Source organism: Mobula hypostoma, unplaced genomic scaffold (assembly GCF_963921235.1).
Source record: "Mobula hypostoma unplaced genomic scaffold, sMobHyp1.1 scaffold_36, whole genome shotgun sequence".
NCBI lineage: Eukaryota > Metazoa > Chordata > Chondrichthyes > Myliobatiformes > Myliobatidae > Mobula > Mobula hypostoma.
In genome coordinates this window covers 2,497,325-2,518,180 of record NW_026948187.1, presented here as the reverse complement: position 1 = coordinate 2,518,180, position 20,856 = coordinate 2,497,325, and the positions used below count along the sequence as shown (strand labels likewise).

General features: G+C 46.3%; 1 pseudogene; it reads left to right on the top strand.

The window, feature by feature from the left end:
* The window catches only part of LOC134341628 (zinc finger protein 850-like), a 108,305-nt pseudogene extending 89,042 nt beyond the window's left edge, over nucleotides 1-19,263 (top strand).
* The last annotated feature ends 1,593 nt before the right edge of the window (nucleotides 19,264-20,856 follow it).

Below are 20,856 nucleotides of genomic sequence, written 5' to 3'. Positions count from 1 at the left end.
CTGTTCCCTCAAACTCTCACGGACGCTCTCAATGTCTGGTTAGAATCACTGAGCACAGCAGTTAGAGTGTAAATAACTGGAGAGGGCTTTGGAGGTCATTCACGAGTGGGAGATATTAGTGGCCAGTGTTGGAGTATTTAAGTTAAGGACAACAGAATGACATGGTGGAATAGTGGTTAGGATAAGCTTTAAGATTGTGTTTCAATTTCGGACACTGTCCGAAAGGAGCCTGCACGCTTTCCCTGTGGGAGCTTCCTCTGGCTGCCCCGGTTTCCTCCCACATTCCAAAGACACACAGGTAGGGTTACTGAGTTGTGGATATGCTGTGTTGGCGCCGAACGCATGGCAACACTTGCGAACTGTCACGGCACCTCTCCAACGCAAACAACGTATTTCTCTATATGTGTCAATGCACATGTGACAAATACGGCTGCTATAGTCATTGTTATCTCTGTGGGGGCTAAGGGCACAGGAAATACATACACTCGCCCGAGTCCCAACTCCCTCTGTCACCTCAGTCTTGTTTGTCACTATTACTCAAAGCTCTCGCGTGGCTTCTCACCTGATGTTGTCTCTGTCTCTGATACAGGGAGTCGATCAATCACAGTCTATCAGCTTCCTCTAACACACCGGACATTAGTAAGGCTCTGGGCTCTGACAAATTAAACTTTAATGCACAACGAGTGTTGAAGAGCATCCACGTGATCTATCAAAAAGAGATCAAAAATTGATCACTTCTGGAAGTAAACTTCTTTATATTGAGCCTCAGCAGATGGGCAAGATTGTAAATCAATATTTATCCTGCTTTTTTTTTCATTGTAGAGCATAATGCAAAACTTAAAATAGTCAATGCAAATGGTTTTGTGATAGTCTACATTATAGCAGAGGAGGTGCTAAATATCTCAAAATGTATTGAGAAATCTCCAGGCCAAAAGCACTGTTGGAATGGAGTGAAATGGGAAAGAACTGGCTGAGATGTACGCATCACGAAAATAGGTGATGTGGAAAACACTGAACGTGGTATCGGGATTTGCAGAGAGATCTTGATCATCTCTTGATGTGATCAAGCGAATGGCAGATGGAGTATAATTCAGATTAGTACATGTTATTTCATTTTGTCAATAATTGAGAATAGGACTTCCAGGAGGCTGAGGAGGCGATAGATAGGACATAGTCACAAACAAGTATAACACAGAAACAGGCTGTTCCCCCCATTGAGTCCATGCTGAACCACTTAAAGTGCCCACTGCCATCAACCTGTACTGGGACCATAGCCCTCCATACACATACCATCCGTGTATTGATTCGAACTTCTCTTAAACGTTGAATCGGGTTCATATGCACCACTTGTGCTGGCAGCTTATTCCACACGCACACAACCCTCTGAGTGAAGAAGGTTTCCCTCATGTTCCCCTGAACATTTTCACCACTCACCATTAACCTAAGACCTCAATTGTAATCTCACCCAGCCTCAGTGAAAAAAGCCTGCCAGTATTTATGCTATCTATACTTCTCATAATGTTGTATACCTGTATCAGATCTCCTCCAAATCTTCTACGTTCCAAAGAATAAAGTCCTAACCTAGTCAATCTTTCTTTCTAATTTAGATCCCCCAGATCCAGCAACAACCCTGTAGATTGTCTCTGTACACTTTCACCCGTACTTACATCTCTCCTACAGGTCAGTAGATCTAAGTTGCACACAATACTATAAGCCAGGCTTACACAAATTCAACATAACAATACTTTGAATTATGAAGGCCCATCTGCCGTTGTATTCCCAGATTGCTTTGTTCTACCACAATCTCTAGTGCCCTATTGTTCACTGTGTGAAACCTACCCTTGTGAGGACTTCAGGGTTACATACCTTCTGCCTGATAGTATCTGTGAGAAGATGGCATGGTCTTGATGTTTGATGATAGACGTTGCCTTCTTGAGTAGCACCTCATGTAGAAACTAGTAACAGTGGGGAGGGGTGTGTCTGTAGTGTATTGGTCTGAGTCATCCACTCTCCACAGCTCCTTACATTCCTGAACATTCATACTGCCTTGTACAACTTTATTTTTGGACCATTCTCTCTCAACTCAAGCGATTGTCGTGCATGAAAATCCCAGCACGTCAGCAGTTTCGGAGATGCTCAGACTGCCCCATGTGGCACCAACAATTATTTCACCGTCATACTCTTTGATCACTTTCTTCCCCATTCTGATGTTCGGTCTGAACCTTTTGACCATGCTTCCAGGCACTTTTGCATTGAGTTGCTGACACAAAATTTGCTGTTTAAATATTTGCATTAACAAGCGGATGTACAGGTCTACCTAATAAAGTGGCAAATGAATATGTGAAAAAACAGGACACTACGAGCATATTGTTTGAACAACATTACAAATGTGAGGAATACAATGTACTGTATATTTTTGTGAATAAATTTTGCATGTCAAATTTTAGAAAAAGATCTAAATGGAGAAAATTTGAGATGAACATATTACAGAGAGATTGAACTGTTATTGCGAATGAAATAATATCAAGTGAACATGAAGCTGAAGCAAACAATCATGAAGGTAAAGGACATTTTGTCATCATTGTGAGGGGTTAGAGTTTAGAGGACTACTGTTACACAAAGGAGGGCGTGTGACGTCACCTGGAATATTATGTCCCTTATTAAATAAGGTACCCTTATTTAAACAAAAGTAGAGACTAGCATTGAAGGTAGATGAGAAGAGATTCACTCAGCTGATTCCTGGTATAAGAAGGTTGTCCTTCCCTGAGGAGCCAAAATCTTTAGACCTGTACAGTTTGGAATTTAGAGTAATGAGGGATGATCTTATTGAGATTTGGAAGGTCCAGAGGGAGATAATAGTGTAGATGCTGAGAAGTTTCCAGGAGTGGGTATGACTCAAATAAGGAGGATATGGTAACAAGTTGTGTGGTCATTTAAAAGTGATGTACATTGGTATTTCTTCTGTGAAGAGAATACACATAAATTAAGATGTTTGCTGGCCTGGGCTTGCACCAGTGGCATCAGCAGTTGGTCTGCCACCTATCCTCAGGGGAGGGAGAGATAAGGAACACAATGAAGCAGCATTTGGAGATGTTAATGAAGGAACCATCCGTCTGGGTATTGTCAAGATCGGCTCCCCCTTTGAACCCTGAACTGTTTGAAGTGATGGACAGGCGATCTGGAGATGTGTAATGAAGGGACGGGAGAGAGAGCTGTTTAGAGCGGCTCCGCCTTTGAACCCTGAACTGTTTCAAGTGATGGACAGGCGATACCCGAGCAGGGGGATAAAAAGGGACAGGTTCGCTAAGGCAGGACACACACGACACCACGAGGTAACGAGGCCCTAGAAGCGGTGCCCCCGCCCCCCCCCCCCCCCCGCAAGTCAGCGGGAGTCGTTTTGGAAGGCTGGTGGCGGAACCAAGCCTTAAACGCACAGGGTGGAAAGATACGATCAGCGGGAACCCGGTGTGTGTCCACCCTCGCTTGGGTGCCGGGTTCACTGCAGAGGATCGACCGCATCTGGAGGAGGGGTCACAGTCGGTGACCTCAGGTGACATCACAAAGGACCCGCCCGAAAGCTGCTTGTGAGCCATATCGCCGGTCTGTGAGTGGAGCCGTGTCTGAATGATCAGTCGTTCCCGTTCTCTCTCTCCTCCCCCCACGTTGTCCATCGCCATGGCAACGATTACTGCGAACTGAACTAAATTGAACTGGACTTGGTGTCACTTTGAAATTGGTCATTTACCCCTTGACAACGATAGAGCTTGATTGATCCTGTTATCTTAATCTGTGCACATGTGTATTTATCATTGCTGAACTGTTGCATTTATTATCCTTTCGATTACTGTGTTGCTTGTTTCTTTAATAAAACTTTTTTAGTTCTAGTAATCCAGACTCCAACTGAGTGATCCATTTCTGCTGGTTTGGCAACCCAGTTACGGGGTACGTAACATAAGTGGGGGCTCGTCCGGGATTTTGAACGCTAAATTTGGGACGGAGTAAATTGATTGGGTTAAAATTCCCGAAAGAAAGAAAAGACAAACAGCAGAAATGGAGGCTGAGGAACTTATAAAGGCGCCGACCTTGGAGGCATTAGAGGATGCCATGAAATCGGAATTGGTAGCTGTGGCCAAACGGTTGAATCTTGCTAAGGGGAAGTCGACAATGAGGAGAGAGGAGATACACAGAGCTATCGTAGAGCACTATGTATCTAAAGGTGTGTTTCCCCAAGGCGAGCTGGGGGTGGTGTCTATTGAAAAACCTGCTGGAGACGCGGTACAGGTGCAGCTTGAAAAACTGAGACTTGAGCACGAGTTCCGGGTACGGCAGTTGGGGCGAGAAGAGAAAGAGAGGGACAGACAGTTACAGCGAGAATAGCAGGTGAGAGAGAGGCTGTTGCAGCGAGAAGAGAAGGAGAGAGAGTTAGAAAGGAAAGAGAGAGAGAGGCAGTTGGAGCGAGAAGAGAGGCAGTTGGAGAAACAGAGGGAAAGGAAATTTGAGCTGGAGAAGTTAAGGTTAAGGGCAGAGCAGGGGCTCGTGCCGAACCAAGGTGGAGGGGTCCGGGCGACCCAGGAGGATAGGCTAGTTCCCCCATTTGATGATACCGACGTGGATCGGTACTTCCTCCATTTCGAAAAAGTGGCTATAAGTCAGGACTGGCCGAGGGATAAGTGGGCTGTTTTACTTCAGAGTGTACTGAAAGGGAAACCCCAAGAAGCTTACTCAGCTTTGTCCGCGGAAGATGCCCAGAGGTATGAGGTGGAGAAAGAGGCCATCCTCAGGATTTATGAGTTGGTCCCGGAGGCATACCGGCAGAGGTTCCGGAATGCGAGGAAACAGTGGGACCGCACGTATTTGGAGTTTGCCTGTGAGATGCAGACATATTGTGAGCGTTGGTGCGCCTCAAAGGGGGTAGAGGGGGATTATGACAGACTGCTACAGCTGATCCTGATTGAGCAGTTTAAAGGTTGTGTCCCTGAGGGTATGAGACCCTACCTAGATGAGAAAGAGGCAGCCACGTTAGCCGCAACTGCTAAGTTAGCGGATGAGTATGCGCTGACGCATAAAATGAAGTTTGCCCCGAGTAAAGGCTACCAGAAGGGTTGTCAGGACGGCGGGGAGAGTCCGCCGGAAAAGTCAGAAAGTAAGCCGGGGTCTAGTGAGAAGGATAAGGTAGACCGGGAGCAGTCTGGCAGGAAGTCTTCTGGGGTCGTCTGTTATAATTGCGGGAAAGTCGGACACTTTGCGTCCAGGTGCTTTGCCCCAAAGAAGGAGACGGGAAAAGGGAAGACAGCGATTTTGACTGGCTATATCGAGCTGGTAAGCGAACCGCTAGGGAAGGACAGGTCTGCCAAAGTTCAGGAAGGGCGCGAGAGGTTTATCTCGGCTGGATTGGTGTCAGTGAAGGAGAGGTTAAAACCAGTTCCAGTGCGGATCTCGAGAGACACGGGAGCGTGTCAGTCACTAATACTGAAGAGTGTATTAGAGTTTAGCTCAGAGACCCAGACTGGGGAGGTAGAGGTCAAAGGTGTTGGGGAAGGGACAGAGTCAGTCCCTTTGCACCAGATACACTTACAGAGCAACCTGGTCTCTGGACTAGTCACGATCGGGGTGAGGTCCGAATTACCGATGAAAGACGTGGAAGTCTTGCTCGGTAATGACATCGCCGGAGGAATCGTGTTCCCAGTCGTGAGATTGACGGGTCAGCCTGCCAGCATTGAGGCCCCGCCCATGGACTCACAGGTTCATCACAGGACCGCGATGGTGAATTTAGCTGAAACATTTCTGCCAACCTTGTATGAGACAGGGTGTAGTGAGAAAGGGAAATCAAGGACAGTACCCGCAGATGAGGAATGGGGGGTGGTGCAAAAGAGTTATGGGGATGAGGTTTTTAACATGGCCCACGAGGTACCCCCCGGTGGACATTTTGCGGTGCTGGAGGAAACAGTTGGTGGAATCATGAAAGAGATTTACCGGCTGCCCAGGGGGAAGGATGTTATTGATCATGACCGACGCGAACTGAGACGGTCACCGTCTTTTGATATGCTAACAAACCTAGTCGGTGTTAGCGTGGAAATCAAAGAAGCTAGGGGCCCCCTGATAAGAGGAAAAAACCATTTTGAACAGATTAGTATGGGATCGATCAGATGGGAGAAGGCTATTGTTTTGGCCAGGTCTACTGATAAGGTCTCTCCCTTAATCCCCGAACAAAGCGAATCTTTAGAAGAAGTAATTAGACGACTCGCACCCGTGTGTTTGATTGTCCCGAGGAAATGCAAAGAACTGGGACGTTGGGTGATGTCTGTTACAATAGGGCAGCCGAGTAAACAACACCGATATATAATGAGTAATTCAGTGACTAAAGGGCTGATGAACACAGAGGTGTGTATTGGCAATTTAATACGGCTGTCTGAAGCCAGCTTGATAGTGAACCTTGAAAAAAATGAATTCGGCCACACGAGGGTCACTTACCTGGGAATTGTGGTGACACAGGGGCAGCTGGCAGCGATGCAAGCTACAGTGCAGGCTATCGCTGACCTCCCAACCCCGACAGACAAGAGGGCCCTCAGAAGGCTCTTGGAGATGGTGGGGTACTGCAGGAAGTTTTGCAATAACTCTGCGGTCAATACCCGTCCCCCTCCTACTAAGCCCTTGCGAGAGAAAACTGAGTCGGAATGGGACGACCCATGTTATTGTGGTCCGGGACAAAACCAAATGAGAGGTTACATTGGTCGCAATTCATCACTGTTTTTGGCCACTATGAAGTTTGCTGAGTTGGAGCCTGGTCTAAGGGATTATTAATAACACGTGTAAAAGGAACAGAAAACGTGATGACTGTCTGTCAAGGTGTTGACAGCTTCAAACTCGCTGTGTTAGCCAAATAGCTGTTAAAGATGTATATTTGTGTATGTATCAAATAATGTATTCATGTTTGTAATTTTTACCTCCCGGTAAAAATCCTTAAAAGAGGGGAAGTGTGACGAGAATACACATAAAATTAAGATGTTTGCTGGCCTGGGCTAGCATCAGTGGCATCAGCAGTTGGTCTGCCACCTGCCCTCAGGGGAAGGAGAGATAAGGAACAATGGAGCAGCGTCTGGAGATGTGTAATGAAGGGACGAGGGAGAGAGAGCTGTCTGGAGCGGCTCCCACCTTTGAACCCTGAACTGTTTGAAGTGATGGACAGGCGATACCCCAGCAGGGGGATAAAAAGGGACAGGTTCGCTAAGGCAGGACACACACACGCCACCCGAGGTAACGAGACCCTGGAAGCGGTACGCTTCTCACGAGTCGGTGAGAGGTACCAGACAACGGCCAGGGTGGAAAGGTACGATCAGCGTGAACCCGGTGTGTGTCCCCCCTTGCCTGGGTGCCGGGTTCACTGCAGAGGATCGACCGCATCTGGAGGAGGGGTCACAGTCGGTGACCTCAGGTGACATCACCAAGGACCCGCCCAAAAAGTTGCTCGTGAGCCACCTCGCCGGTCTGTGAGTGAAGCCGTGTCTGAATGATCAGTTGTTCCTGTTCTATCTCTCTCTCTCTTCCCCCACGTTGTCCATCGCCATGGCAACGATTACTGCGAACTGAACTACTAAACTGGACTGAACTTTGAGTCACTTTGAAATTTGGTCATTTACCCCTAGACAACGATAGAGCTTGATTGATGCTGTTATCTTAATTCTGTGCACATGTGTGGTTATCATTGCTGAACTGTTGCATTTATTATCCTTTCGATTACTGTGTTGCTTGTTTCTTTAATAAAACTTTCTTAGTTCTAGTAATCCAGACTCCAACTGAGTGATCCATTTCTGCTGGATTGGCAACCCAGTTACGGGGTACGTAACACACTACACACGGGGGTGATGTCCAGGAAAGTCCCGAGGAAGTAATAATAACCGACCCGCCACAATATCACCGCAAACACGATGGTCAGTCGATCCGCCGCTGCCGTGCCCACCAGGTAGCGAGTGGTGCGGGTGGAGAGGCCGCACTTTCCCCGGGACAGGATCACCATCGCCACTAAATTCACTGGAAAACAACAGAGAGAGCGAGTGAGTTAGTCTGTCCGCTCCGTGGGTCCCGGGGCAGGGAGATGCTGGAAATGGAGAGCAGCTCATTCCCGGAGGTTTAAAACGCGGAAGGCGGGGATCGCCGCAGCCTCAAAGGTGCCGATGCCGGGAGAAACGTTACGGTCCGGGGCGCTGCACGGAGAGCAGGGATCGGGAAGGAGGCCGGGAACGCTTTGGAAAATCAGTGTCAATCTCTGTCCATCAGGTTTCTGACCTGATATGTAAAGCCGAGAAAGTCTCGGCAATTTTCTCAGCGACAGTGATTCCCGCGATCCGGCCACATTTGTTCACACTGTCCGGTACCGCTCAGCCCCGCCGTCTCCGACTTTGTCCACGGACAGTTTCCAAAGCTCGTTGCAGATTTACTTCCCCCGTTCACAGGCATCGATCTCCTCCTCGGCTTCCGCCCACACGGGCTCGGCTCGGCTCGCTTATTTTAAATTCCACAACTAGTCTTCGTCGCGGATCCTTCACACTCTGTCAGGGGATCGGATCAGAAAGTTCCCCTGTTGGTTTTATTTAATATTCTCCCTGACCTGCTCTGAATTACTGCGGCGTTAATCTAAATGCTCCGGTGCTGATGGTCCCGGAGCGGAGTGTCGCCTGTAACTTACCCCGTCTGACCTGTATCGGACCCGGCTGTGTCGGCTCTGAACTCCCGCTTCACTCCATCGATATCAGGGCGTGGAAACAAACCCCGGGAAACAAAAACCCACAGACACCCTTATTTAATTTTTCCAAACTCCCGAAACTCTCGGGATCTAATATACAGTTGGTGTCATTTTCCGGATATAAATGTACATTTTGTGTCAATAACAGACTGGGGAATGTTGACATGGTCCCTCAGCCAAATTGTTGACACAGTTTGGGAACAACTGGGCTCCAAGCACCGCCCCCTACAACACCGACTGGGACATCCTGCAGGCCCAAGAAGAATCTTGTTATTCCAGTGGCCACACATTTTAATTCCACGTCCCATTCCCATTCTGATATGTCTGTCCACGGCCTCCTGGACTGTCAAGATGAAGTTACACTCAGGTTGGAGGAACAACACGTTATATTCCGTCTGGGTAGCCTCCAATCCTATGGCATGAATATTGACCTCTCTAACTTCCGTTAATACTCCTCCTCCCCTTCACACCCCATCCCTTATTTATCTTTTAAAATATATTTGTTATTTTCCCACATTGTTCTCCCTCTCGTTTTTCTCCCTCTGTCTCTCTCACTATAACTCCTTGCCTGCTCTCCACCCTCCGGGATCCCCTCCCGCCTTCTCTCTCCCCAGGCTTCCCCTCCCAAGATCCTCTCCCTTCTCCAGCCTCGTATCCCTTTTGCCAATCAACTTTCCAGCTCTTTGATTCACCCCTCCCCCTCCTGTCTTCTCCTGTCATTTTGGATCTTCCCTCTCTCCCTCCTACTTTCAAATCTCTTAATATTTCTTCTTTCAGTTAGTCCTGACGAAGGGTCTCGGCCCGAAACGTCGACTGTAGCTCTTTCTATAGATGCTGCCTGGCCTGCTGCGTTCCACCAGCGTTTTTTGTGTGTGTTTCTTGTTCCTCCGAAATGTTTTCAGCTGTGAAATTGTTTTTATCAGAAATAACCATGGAGACTGAAATTTTCTAAGTTGAAATGTTGTCCTTCACCCACTGACGGGCTTTGTAAACTTTTAACAGTGTAGAAAAATCAAAGGATTTGTGTATGGGAATCACAAACACAGCAGCCCGTTCGTTCCGCTGTATCTGTCAGTTCACCAGCGCTTGAATGCCGCCGATCCTTGAATGTGGAGGTGGAGATGCTGGAGAAGACAGCGTCCCACTCGCTACAAGGAGAGCCCGATCACGTGTCCATGTCCGTGATCTGATTGGATACATCGCCATGACGTTGGTAGCAGTGTGATGTCATTCACTGGCTCTCATTTTGGAAGGGATCCAGTCGCCATCGCAGATACACCAACAGCTTCTCACTGGGAAGCGGCCGTTCACCTGATCCGTGTGTGTGAAGAGACTCATTCAGTTAACCCACCTTGTGATGCTCCGGTGAGTTCACAATAAATAGAGGCCACATTTCTGTCCGGAGTGAGCAAAGAGTTTTACTGAATCAGCCCAACTGCTGCAACACCAGCAACTTCACATCAGGGAGGAAGTTCAAATCAGCTCTGTGTCAAATGTTTAACCATCACGGTGACTGAAGGAGGCTGCAGGTTCATGAGGGACTGTTACTGTCAGATTCTGCAGTTCTTGCGGCTGCTCATCGCACCCAGGACTGAACCCTGGTCACTGAGCATTGGAGGAGTCTGTTCTGCTGATGTTAGCCTTAAACTAGACTGGTGTTTAATATTGAGGGTCTGTGAAAGATAAATCAGTTCTGTATCAAATCCCGTGTCTCAGGTACTTGCTGTATCTACCACACTCACGATGTACACTAGAGAGGCCACTCGGCCCATCTGGTCCGTGCCTATGTTTATGTTCCATATCAGTATATCAATATCTATCCCTGCCGTACCCCCTCACTCTCTCTGTGATGACAGGTTGCAACCAGTCACCATTCCGTGGGATTGGAGATTCCCCTTGAATTTCATAGAATCATAGAAACCTACAGCACATTACAGACCCTTTGGCCCACAATGTTGTGCCGACCATGTAACTTACTCTAGAAACTGTCTAGAATTATCCTATCACATAGCTCTTCTATTTTCCTAATCTCCATGTACCTATCTAAGAATCTCTTAAAAGACCCTATTGTATCTGCCTCTACCACCGTTGCTGGCAGTGCATTTCACACACACACCACACTTTGTTTAATAAACTTAGCTCTGACATCTCCTCTATACCTACTTCCAAGCAGCTTAAACCTATTCCCCCTCGTGTTAGCCTTTTCAGCCCTGGGAAAAAGCCTCTGGCTATCCACACGGCCAATGCCTCTCATCCTCTTATACACCTGCATGAATTTCCTGCATGATTTTCTCCAGGCTGAATAAGACGATGAGCTCACTGTGGTTTTGACGTTCTTCAGGGCTCTGGACTAAGTTGGTTAAGCTTCTTCTTCCCTGCTCTTTTCAACTTTTTGGGGTCATTTTCACTAATTTCAAACGACTGTGCCGTCGACAGCTGGGTTGTTTCAATGTACTGCTAAAGTCTGACAGCAGACTAGCGAGTGAATCTTCGATGGAGCAGAGTCAGAAACCAAAGAGTTGCCAGCCTGAGTCAGGGCTTTGGGGCTCCGGAAAGAGATGCGGCCTAGAGTTTACAAGAAGGAGGAAGAAGAGGAATCAGACCAGCAGGATGTGCCTACAAATGAAAGATCAAAAACATCTGGAAACTGGTTGATAAAAAAAATGGTTAATTTCTGCAAAATACTGGTGGAAATCAACAGATCAGGCAGCCAATGTGGAGAGGAACAAATAAACAACGTTTAGGCCGAGCCCCTACAGCACGCCTAGACTGTGTACTCTGCTTAGTTGCTGCCTGAACTGCAGAGTTCTTCCAGCATTTTGTGTGAATGTGTCTACACTTCCAGCAACAGCAGAATCTCCTGTGTTTTATATCTGCATTTGTAAGAACGTTCTACTTTGGCATTAAACACGCGGAACGTTTGCTGATATTAAGTGTATTGTTTTATTGGAGCTGCTTTCTGCGTTAAAAGTGGTGAAAAGTTTTCTACACACAAAAACTGAAGTATGTAATTGAAGCGGTGCTTGCGGAAACTTTCAGTAGCACCGTGATAAACCTGAAAGCTCTGCGTTACAATTCTCACCGTCGCTGAAGCACCGATCGAATGCGCAGGCGTCAGGGTTGCGGATGGTCCCGAATATCACGCATGCGCAGTACACATGAGGCCTCGGATATCGCTGCCGGTGAGTGTTTCTCCGTGAGACCGTTTTCACTACCGACTGAGGGGCAATTGCTGTGACCCCGGAAACTGTGACCCGTAATCCCGGGACAGTCCTGCTCTCGTCCCTCTCTCTCAGCCCCACGATCCCTGCACGGACCCCGGGGAGCTTCCGGCTGATGAGGGAATGGGAACCGATGGATCTCTCAGACAGAGCTGAGCTCCAGCTATCTAAATGCAAGGATTAGGAACTCGGAGACAGGGAACAAAATCTTTTACATCACCAGTTGAGAAAATCACCTTTGTTCTACCTCCAGTCACAGACAAGAGAAAATCTGCGGATGCTGGAAATGCAAGCAACACACACAAAATGCCGGAATTCAGCATTTGTACACTTTTCCATAGATGCTGCCTGGCCTGCTGAGTTCCTCCAGCATTTTGTGTGTGTTGCTTGTTCTATCTCCTCTTGTTCTGGACCTTTCTACCCCTGAGAACATGTTTTGACCCATTCACTCTGGGTACATAATGATATCAAACACCTTTGCCCTGGTCAAGAAATAGCTTTTACATCACAAATGTGCCAGACTCCAGTGAGACAGACTACTGTGTTTCCCTTTATATTCATCGGCATTGCCATCAATGAGTTCACCACCGTCAGTCACCTGGGGGAGGGTTCAGGGGAAATATTTATGTACAATACAGAAACTGGTGTTACCTGTGTGTATTGTGGTGATGCAAAAGTTGCTGGAGAATTTGCAGCTGGGAAGAGGTGGAGTGATATTTGGAAATTTGACTTTTTTAAGTGTAATTTAGCAAGCAAACCACATATGGACAATGTGCAAAAGCTCTGGTAAGAAAATACTTCATTACCCGTTACAGGCCTGCTACATATGTTGTGTGAGAGTGCAGATGAACTCGATCAAACCAAGAGGAGATTAAAGTTTCTTTCGACAGTGATTTGCTAGCTGTTAAAATGAATACCTCTCTATATAAAATTCAGTGTGCACATGTTGTCACTGGGTGGAAAAATGCACAGTACAAGATTTTTGTGCACGCTGGTTGTTACAAATTAGAGGGGACATTGGTGGGAAGGTGGGGAGAACTCCAGTGTACCTGATGCCCTCTCCTACAAGATGTGCATCCAGCTGCAGCTTGTAACCCTGCACTTTGAGGAGTTGGAACTTGAAATGGATGAATTCCGGATCATCCAGGAGTTGGAGGGGGTGATAGATATGACATGAAGAGAGGTGAGTTACACCCAAGGTGCAGGACACAGGAAACTGGATGAGAGTCAGGAAGAGGAATGAGGTGAAATAACCATCACAGAGTTCTCTTGTGTTCATCCCGCAGAACAATGGTGGACCACTTTAGAAACTGTTGGGGGGTTACCTGGCAGAGAAAAGTCAAAGGGGTGATAGGGGATTCGTTAATTAGGGGAACAGAACAAGAGAGGACTAATATCCTAGTGGTAAGGCTTGCTAGAGCTAGTGTGGGGGAGTGATGTGGTTAAAATAAGTTGCAGGAGAATGGGAGCTAGAATGACAGATCAGACAGTGGAGAGGGTGAATTGAAATGAATTGATTTTATTACATACATCCTTCAAATACATGAGCAGCAGAAATCTTTATGTTATGTCTCCGTATAAATGTGCAATTTGTAATTTATAGTAATTTATAATAAATAGTTTGTACATAGGACAGTCTATATAACAGAGAAATCAATTAATCAGTCTGCAGCCTGGTAGAAGATGATGTCCTGGAGCCTCTTGGTCCTTTTGCTGTGGTACCATTTCCTGGATGGTAGCAGCAGGAACAGTTTGTCATTGTGGTGAATTGGGTACCCAGTATCATTTGGGCCCTTTTTACACCCCTGTCTCTGTAGATGTCCTGAATCGTGGGAAGTTCACATCTACAGATGATCTGGGCTGTCCGCACCACTCTCTGCGGGTTCCTGCGATTAAGGGAAGTACAGTTCCCATACCAGGCAGTGATGCAGCCAGTCAGGATGCTCTCAATTGTGTCCCTGTAGAAAGTTCTTAGGATTTGGGGCCCATCCAAAACTTCTTCAACTGTCTGAGTTGAAAGAGGTGCTGTTTTTTTTTTCACAACACAGCCGGTATGTACAGACCATGTGAGATCCTTGGTGATGTTTATGCCAAGGAACTTAAAGCTGTTCACCCTCTCAGCCCCAGATCCATTGATGTCAATAGGGGTTAGCCTGTCTCCATTCCTCCTGTCATCCACAATCAGCTCATTTGTTTTTGTGACAATGAGGGAGAGGTTGTTTTCTTGACACCAGTCAGATGTTGTTCAGACCCCAGATAGAATAAGTAATCAACTGGTTGAGCATGGTGTGATGAATGTGCTGAGCTGAGTATATCACAATGCAAGAAGCATCATAGAAAAGCCAGATGAGCTCAGGACAGGGAATTATGATATTGTAGCCATTATTAGAACTCGGTTGCACCCAACAGTCTGAGGGATTTAGAGGAACAAATTTGTAGAGAGATCACAAAACATGCCAAGAACAAAAGTTGATTCAGTAAGTGATCTTAACTTTCCATATATTGACTGGGACTCCCATATTGTAAAAGGACTAGATGGGATAGTTTGTCAAATGTGCCCTTAATCAGTACGTAGAATTCCTGATGTAGAAGTTGGAGAAAGGTCAATCTTGATGGTATCAGAAAGGATCTGACAAGTGTGGTTTGGGGCAGGCTGTTTTCTGGCAAAGAAGTACTTGGTAAGTGGGAGGCCTTCAGAAGTGGAATTTTGAGTGAGTAGAGTTTGTATGAGCCTGTCAAAATAAAAGGTGAAAGGTAACTGGTGCAGGGAACCTTGGTTTTCATGAGATATTCAGGCCTGGGATATTTTGTTCCTCTAAAATGCCTCAGACTGTTGGGTGCTTCCAAGACTCATTAATGACTACAATATCATAATTCCACACCCTGAGCTCATCTGACTTTTTTTTAGTCGTCTTCTGTTAGTTTCTAAAAGCTTCCCTGTTAATGTTTGCTCTTTTGTTTGCCCTCTCTTTGTCTTTTATATTGGCTTTAGCTTCTCATTTCAGCCACGGTTGTGTCTTCCTGCCTTTCCAATGCTTCCACTTCTTTGGGATGTATCGATCACTCAGCTCCCGAATTGCTCCCAGAAACTCCAGCCATTGCTGCTCCGTTGTCACTCCTATCTTTCCCTTCCAAACAAGTTTGTCCAGCTTCTCTGTCATAGAAACATGGAGAAGTTCAGTATGCAAACAGGCTATTTAGCTGATCTGGTCAATGCGTAAAAAACATTTAAGCTGTCTAATGCAACTACCTGCACTGGGACCATCGCCCTCCATACCCCCACCATCCAGGCTCCCATCCAAACTTTTTTTAAATGGTGAAACCGAGCTTATATTCACCACTTGTGCTGGCATCTCATTCCACACTCTTATGAACATTTCAGTAAAGAGCTTTTCCACATGTTCCCATTAAATTTTCACCTTCCCCACTTCCCCATGACCTCTGGTTGTCATCCCACCCAACCTCAGTGGGAAAAGCTGCTTGCATTTACCCTATCTATACCCTCATACTGTTATGTACGTCTAACAAATCCCAAAGTAATATGTAATTTCCTTTTTTAGATGTATAAGATGATGAGGGGTATTGATCATGTGAATAGTCAGAAGTTTTTTCCTCCAGGGCTGAAATGGGTAACACAAGGGGGCATAGTTTTAAGGTGCTTGGAAATAGATACCGAGTGGATGTCAGGGGTAAGTTTTTTTTTACACAGAGAGTAGTGGGTGTGTGGAATACACTGCCAGCTATTTGCGTGAGAGTGTTTCAGTTACTGTGGGGCCAGGCACCCATGCAGCTCAGCAGGAACAGGGAATAATACCAATGGAGAGAGAAACTGAGCCAGGTAACAGACTGGAGACTGTAGAAATGCCCCATTCTTATAGAGACAGGAAGAGCATCAGAGAATTTGATGGTCATTCCAGATACCAGCACTGTGCCCGGTTAGAAGATGATTTCTCTCTCCAACTTGGGTTGAACTTCACTGTAACAGTGTGATGTCGGATCACACCTTGACAACTCAAGTGACCTCACCTGAAATGCTGTCCTTCACCCATTGATGGATTTTGTAAATCTTTTTACAGGTTAAAAACGGCAAGGAATTTGTCTATGGGAATCTTGAGAACAACACGCCAGTTTTGCTGTCTCTGTCCAGATATTTAAGAAGTGGAGCAAGGGATTCACTCGATCATCCTTCCTGCTCAGACTGTGGGGAGGGATTCACTCGGTCATCTCAAGTGAAGGTACATCAGCAAGTTCACACTGGACAAGGCCATGCACCCGTTCTGTGTGTGAGAAAGGATTCAGTTGGACATCCCACCTGTGGACACACCAGTGAGTCCACACTAGACGGAGGCTGGTCATTTGCTGAATTTGTGGGGAAGGATTCACTCGGTCATCTGACCTAATGGCTCACCAGCGAGTTCACACCGGGGAGCGGCCGTTCACCTGCTCAGACTGTGGGAAGGGATTCACTTACTCATCTAAACTGAAGGTACATCAGCGATTTCACACCGGAGAGCGGCCGTTCATCTGCTCAGTGTGTGGGAAGGGATTCACTTGCTCATCTAACCTGAAGGAACATCAGCGAGTTCACACTGGGGAGAGGCCATTCACCTGCTCAGACTGTCGGAAGGGATTCATTCAGTCATCTGACCTACTTGCACACCAGCGAGTTCACACTGGGGAGAGGCCATTCACCTGCTCAGACTGCGGGAAGAGATTCACTCAGTCGTCCACCCTACAGAGACACCAGCGTGTTCACACTGGGGAGAAGCCGTTCACCTGCTCAGAATGTGGGAAGGGATTTACTCAGTTATCCACCCTACAGAGACACCAGCGTTTTCACACTGGGGAGAAGCCGTTCACCTGCTCAGTCTGTGGGAAGGGATTCACTCAGTCATCCAACCTACTGAGTCATCAGCGAGCTCACACTGGGGAGAAGCCATTCACCTGCTTAGAATGTGGGAAAGGATTCACACAGTTATCCCACCTACAGAGTCACCAGCGAGTTCACACTGGGGAGAAGCCATTCACCTGCTCAGTCTGTGGGAAGAGATTCACTCAGTCATCCCACCTACAGAGTCATCAGCGAGTTCACACTGGGGAGAAGCCATTCACCTGCTCAGAATGAGGGAAAGGATTCACTTAGTCATCCAAACGACTGGCACACCAGTCAGTTCACAGTGGAGAATGGCCATTCACCTGCTCAGACTGTGGGAAGAGATTCACTCAGTCATCCAACCTACTGAGTCATCAGCGAGTTCACACTGGGGAGAAGCCATTCACCTGCTCAGAATGTGGGGAGGGATTCACTCACTGATCCCAACTACTGGCGCACCAGTCAGTCTACACAGGAGAGGCCGTTCACCTGCTGTGAATGTGGAAAATGATTCATATGGTCATCTCATCCACAGAGACACCAGCGAGTTCACACTGGGTCGAGGCCATTCACTAGTTCAGACATTGGCAAGAGCTTCTCTCAGCCTTCTCAATCAAATGTGCATCATTGAGTTCACACTGGGGAGAGGCCATTCACCTGCTGTGAATTTGGGAAGGGATTCACTCAGTAATCTAACCTTGTGACATACTACCGGGTTCACACTGGGGAGAAAGTTTCAATTAACTGCATGCTGGATATTTGTCCATCACCATTGCTGAATGCAATTTCGAGAGTGACTGTCGGTGCTGAACTCTGCAATTATTGCTGCTGCTCACCACACCCAGTTCTGCACCCTGGTCACTGGGCATGGGAAGAGTTTCTTCTGCTGCATATTCACCTTTAATGGGACTGGAGTTTAATAATCCGGATCTGAGACAAATAAATCAGTTCTATTTAAAACTCTGTCTCCGGTACTTAGTGAATTTATAGCAAAACTCGTGTACAGTAGAGAGTCATCTCAGGCTGGCTGGACCCTGCCAGTGATTCTGTTCCATGACAGTCCTCTTCAATCCTCCCCTGTTGTTCACCTCTTGCTCTCCCTGTGGTGATGCGTTCCAAACAGTCATCAACCTGTGGGTTCCCCTTGAATGTTCTGAAGACTAAAGAAGTCAAGTTGACTGCAAGTCTCTCTGACGTGTTCTTCTCCCATCAAATCTTTGGGCTGAGGGTGAATAAAATTGGTAATTAACCTCCTTATTCATGGCTCATTTCCATATTATGGGTGATTTTCCCTGCTTCTAAAGGGTTAACATAGAAACATTGAAAACCTGCAGCACAATACAGGCCCTTCAGCCCACAAAGTTGTGCCGAACATGTTCCTACCTTAGAAATTACTAGGGTTACCCATAGCCCTCTATTTTTCTAAGCTCCATGTAACTATCTAAAAGTCTCTCAGAAGACCCTATCGTATCCGCCTCCACCACTGTCGTTCGCAGCCCATTCCACTCACACACCACTCTCTGAGTAAAAACTTACCCCTGACATCTCCTCTGTACCTACTCCCCAGCATCTTAAACATGTGTCCTCTTGTGGCAACCATTTCAGCCCTGGGAAAAAGCCTCTGACTATCTGCATGATCAATGCCTCTCATCATCTTCTACACCTCTATCTGCTTACCTCTCATCCTCCGTCTCTGCTAGGAGAAAAGGCCGAGTTCAATCAACCTGTTTTCATAAGGCATGCTCCCCCAATCCATGCAACATCCTTGTAAATCTCATCTGCACCCTTTCTATGGTTTCCATATCCTTCCTGCAGTGAGGCAACTGGAACTGAGCACAGTACTCCAAGTGGGTTCTGACCTGGGTCCTATATATCTGCAACATTACCTCCCAGCTCCTAAATTCAATCCCACGATTGATGAAGGCCATTACACCGTAACAGAGTCAACCTGCGTAGCAGCTTTGAGCATTCTATGGACTTGGACCCCAATATCCTTCTGAACCTCCACACTGCCAAGAGTCTTACCATTAATGCTACATTCTGCCATCATATTTGACCAACCAAAATGAACCACTTCACACTTATCTGGGTTGAACTCCATCTGCCACTTCTCAGCCCAGTTTTGCATCCTATCAATGTCTCGCTGTAACCTCTGACAGCCCTACACACTATCCTCAACATCTCCAACCTTTGTGTCATCAGCAAACTTACTAAGCCATCCCTTCAATTCCTCATCCAGGTTACTTCTAAATATCACGAAGAGTAAGGGTCCGAACAGATAACTGAGGCACTCCACTCGTCACCGACTCCTAGTTGCACCCAGCTGGGGATCAGCATTTCTGGATTTGGTGTTGTGCAATGACCGGAATGAGATCACTTAAGGTAAAAGAATCCTGAGGGGAAAGCGATCTTAATATAATTGAATTCATCCTGAAATTTGAAAGTGAGATGTATCAGTACAACCGTGGAATAAGGACAATTACAGAGACATGAGAGAAGAATTGGCCAAATTTCATCGGAAAAAAAAAAATACACTGGCAGGGATGACGACAAACCATTAATGGCTGTAATTTTTGGAAGCAATTCGGAAGACACAGGATATATACATTCCAAAAAGGAAGAACTATTCTTAAGACAACATCATACAACCTCATCTAATGAGAAGGCAAAGCCAAAATAAAAGCCAAAAGGAGGGCAGAAAACAGAACAAAAATTGGTGGGAAGTTAGATGATTGGGAAGCTTTTCTATACCAACAAGAGGCAACTTAAAAAGTAATTACGAAAGAAAAGATGGAATATGAAGCAAGCTAGTTACATTAAAGCTGATACCAAATGTTTCTTCAGATACATAAAGTGTAAAACAGAGGCAAGAGTGGGTATCGGACCAGGGGAAAAGAGGCGTGGGGAGTGTGGGGTGTGTAGTAATGGGGGACAAGGAGCTGGTGTGTGAACTGAATAAGTACTTTGTATCAGTCTTCATTGTGGAAGCAACCAGAGGGATAGTGGAAGTCCAGATGTCTGTGGTCAGAAGTGTGTGAGGTTGCCATTACTTGAGAGAAGGCTCCTGGGAAACAGAACAGTCTGAAGGTAAATAGATCACCTGGACCAGACGGTATACATCCCAGAGTTCTGGAAGAGGTGCCTGAAGAGATTATGGAGATATTAGTAAAGATGATTTAAGAATCAGTGAAGTCTGGTATGGTTCTGGAAGACTGCAAACTTGGAAATGTCACTGCACTATTCAAGAAGGGAGAGAGAAGAACAGAAATTTTAGGATAGTTAGTCTGACCTCACTGTTTGGGTAGACATCAGAGACGGTTGTTGGGGATGTGTTTGCTGGGCACTTCGAGGCACATGATAAAATCGGCCTTCAGCATGTTTGCCTCAAGGGAAAATCTTGCCTGAAAAGTGTGTTGAAATTCTTTGGATTTATTGAAGTGGTAATAACCAAGATAGACAAATGAGAATCGGTTCATGATGTGCACCTGGACTTTCAGAAGGTCTTTGACAAGGTGCCACACATGAGGCTGGTTAACAAGTTATGAGCCCATGATATTACAGGAAAGATTATTGCATGGATAAAGCAGTGACTGTTTGGCAGGACGCAAAGGATAGTAATAAAGGGGACGTTTTCTGGTTGACTGCCGGTGACTAGTGATGTCTACAGGACTTGGATGGCAGAATTGGTAGCTTTATTGCAAAGTTTGCTGATGATATCAAGACAGCTGGAGGTCCAGGTAGTTTTGAAGAAGCACAGAGGCTAAAAAAGGACTTCGACGATTACAGGAGTAGGTGTAAATGAACAGATGGAATACCATGTCGGGAAGTGTATAGTCATGCACATTGGGAAAAATAAATACCAGGGTACGCTATTTTCCAAATATTCTAAATTTGGGAGCACTTGTGCAGGATTGCCTAAAGGATAATTTGTAGGTTGAGTCAGCAGTGAGGAAGACAAATGCGATTTTAGCATTCATTTCAAGAGGACGAGAATATAAAACAGGAATTTAATGCTGAGGCTT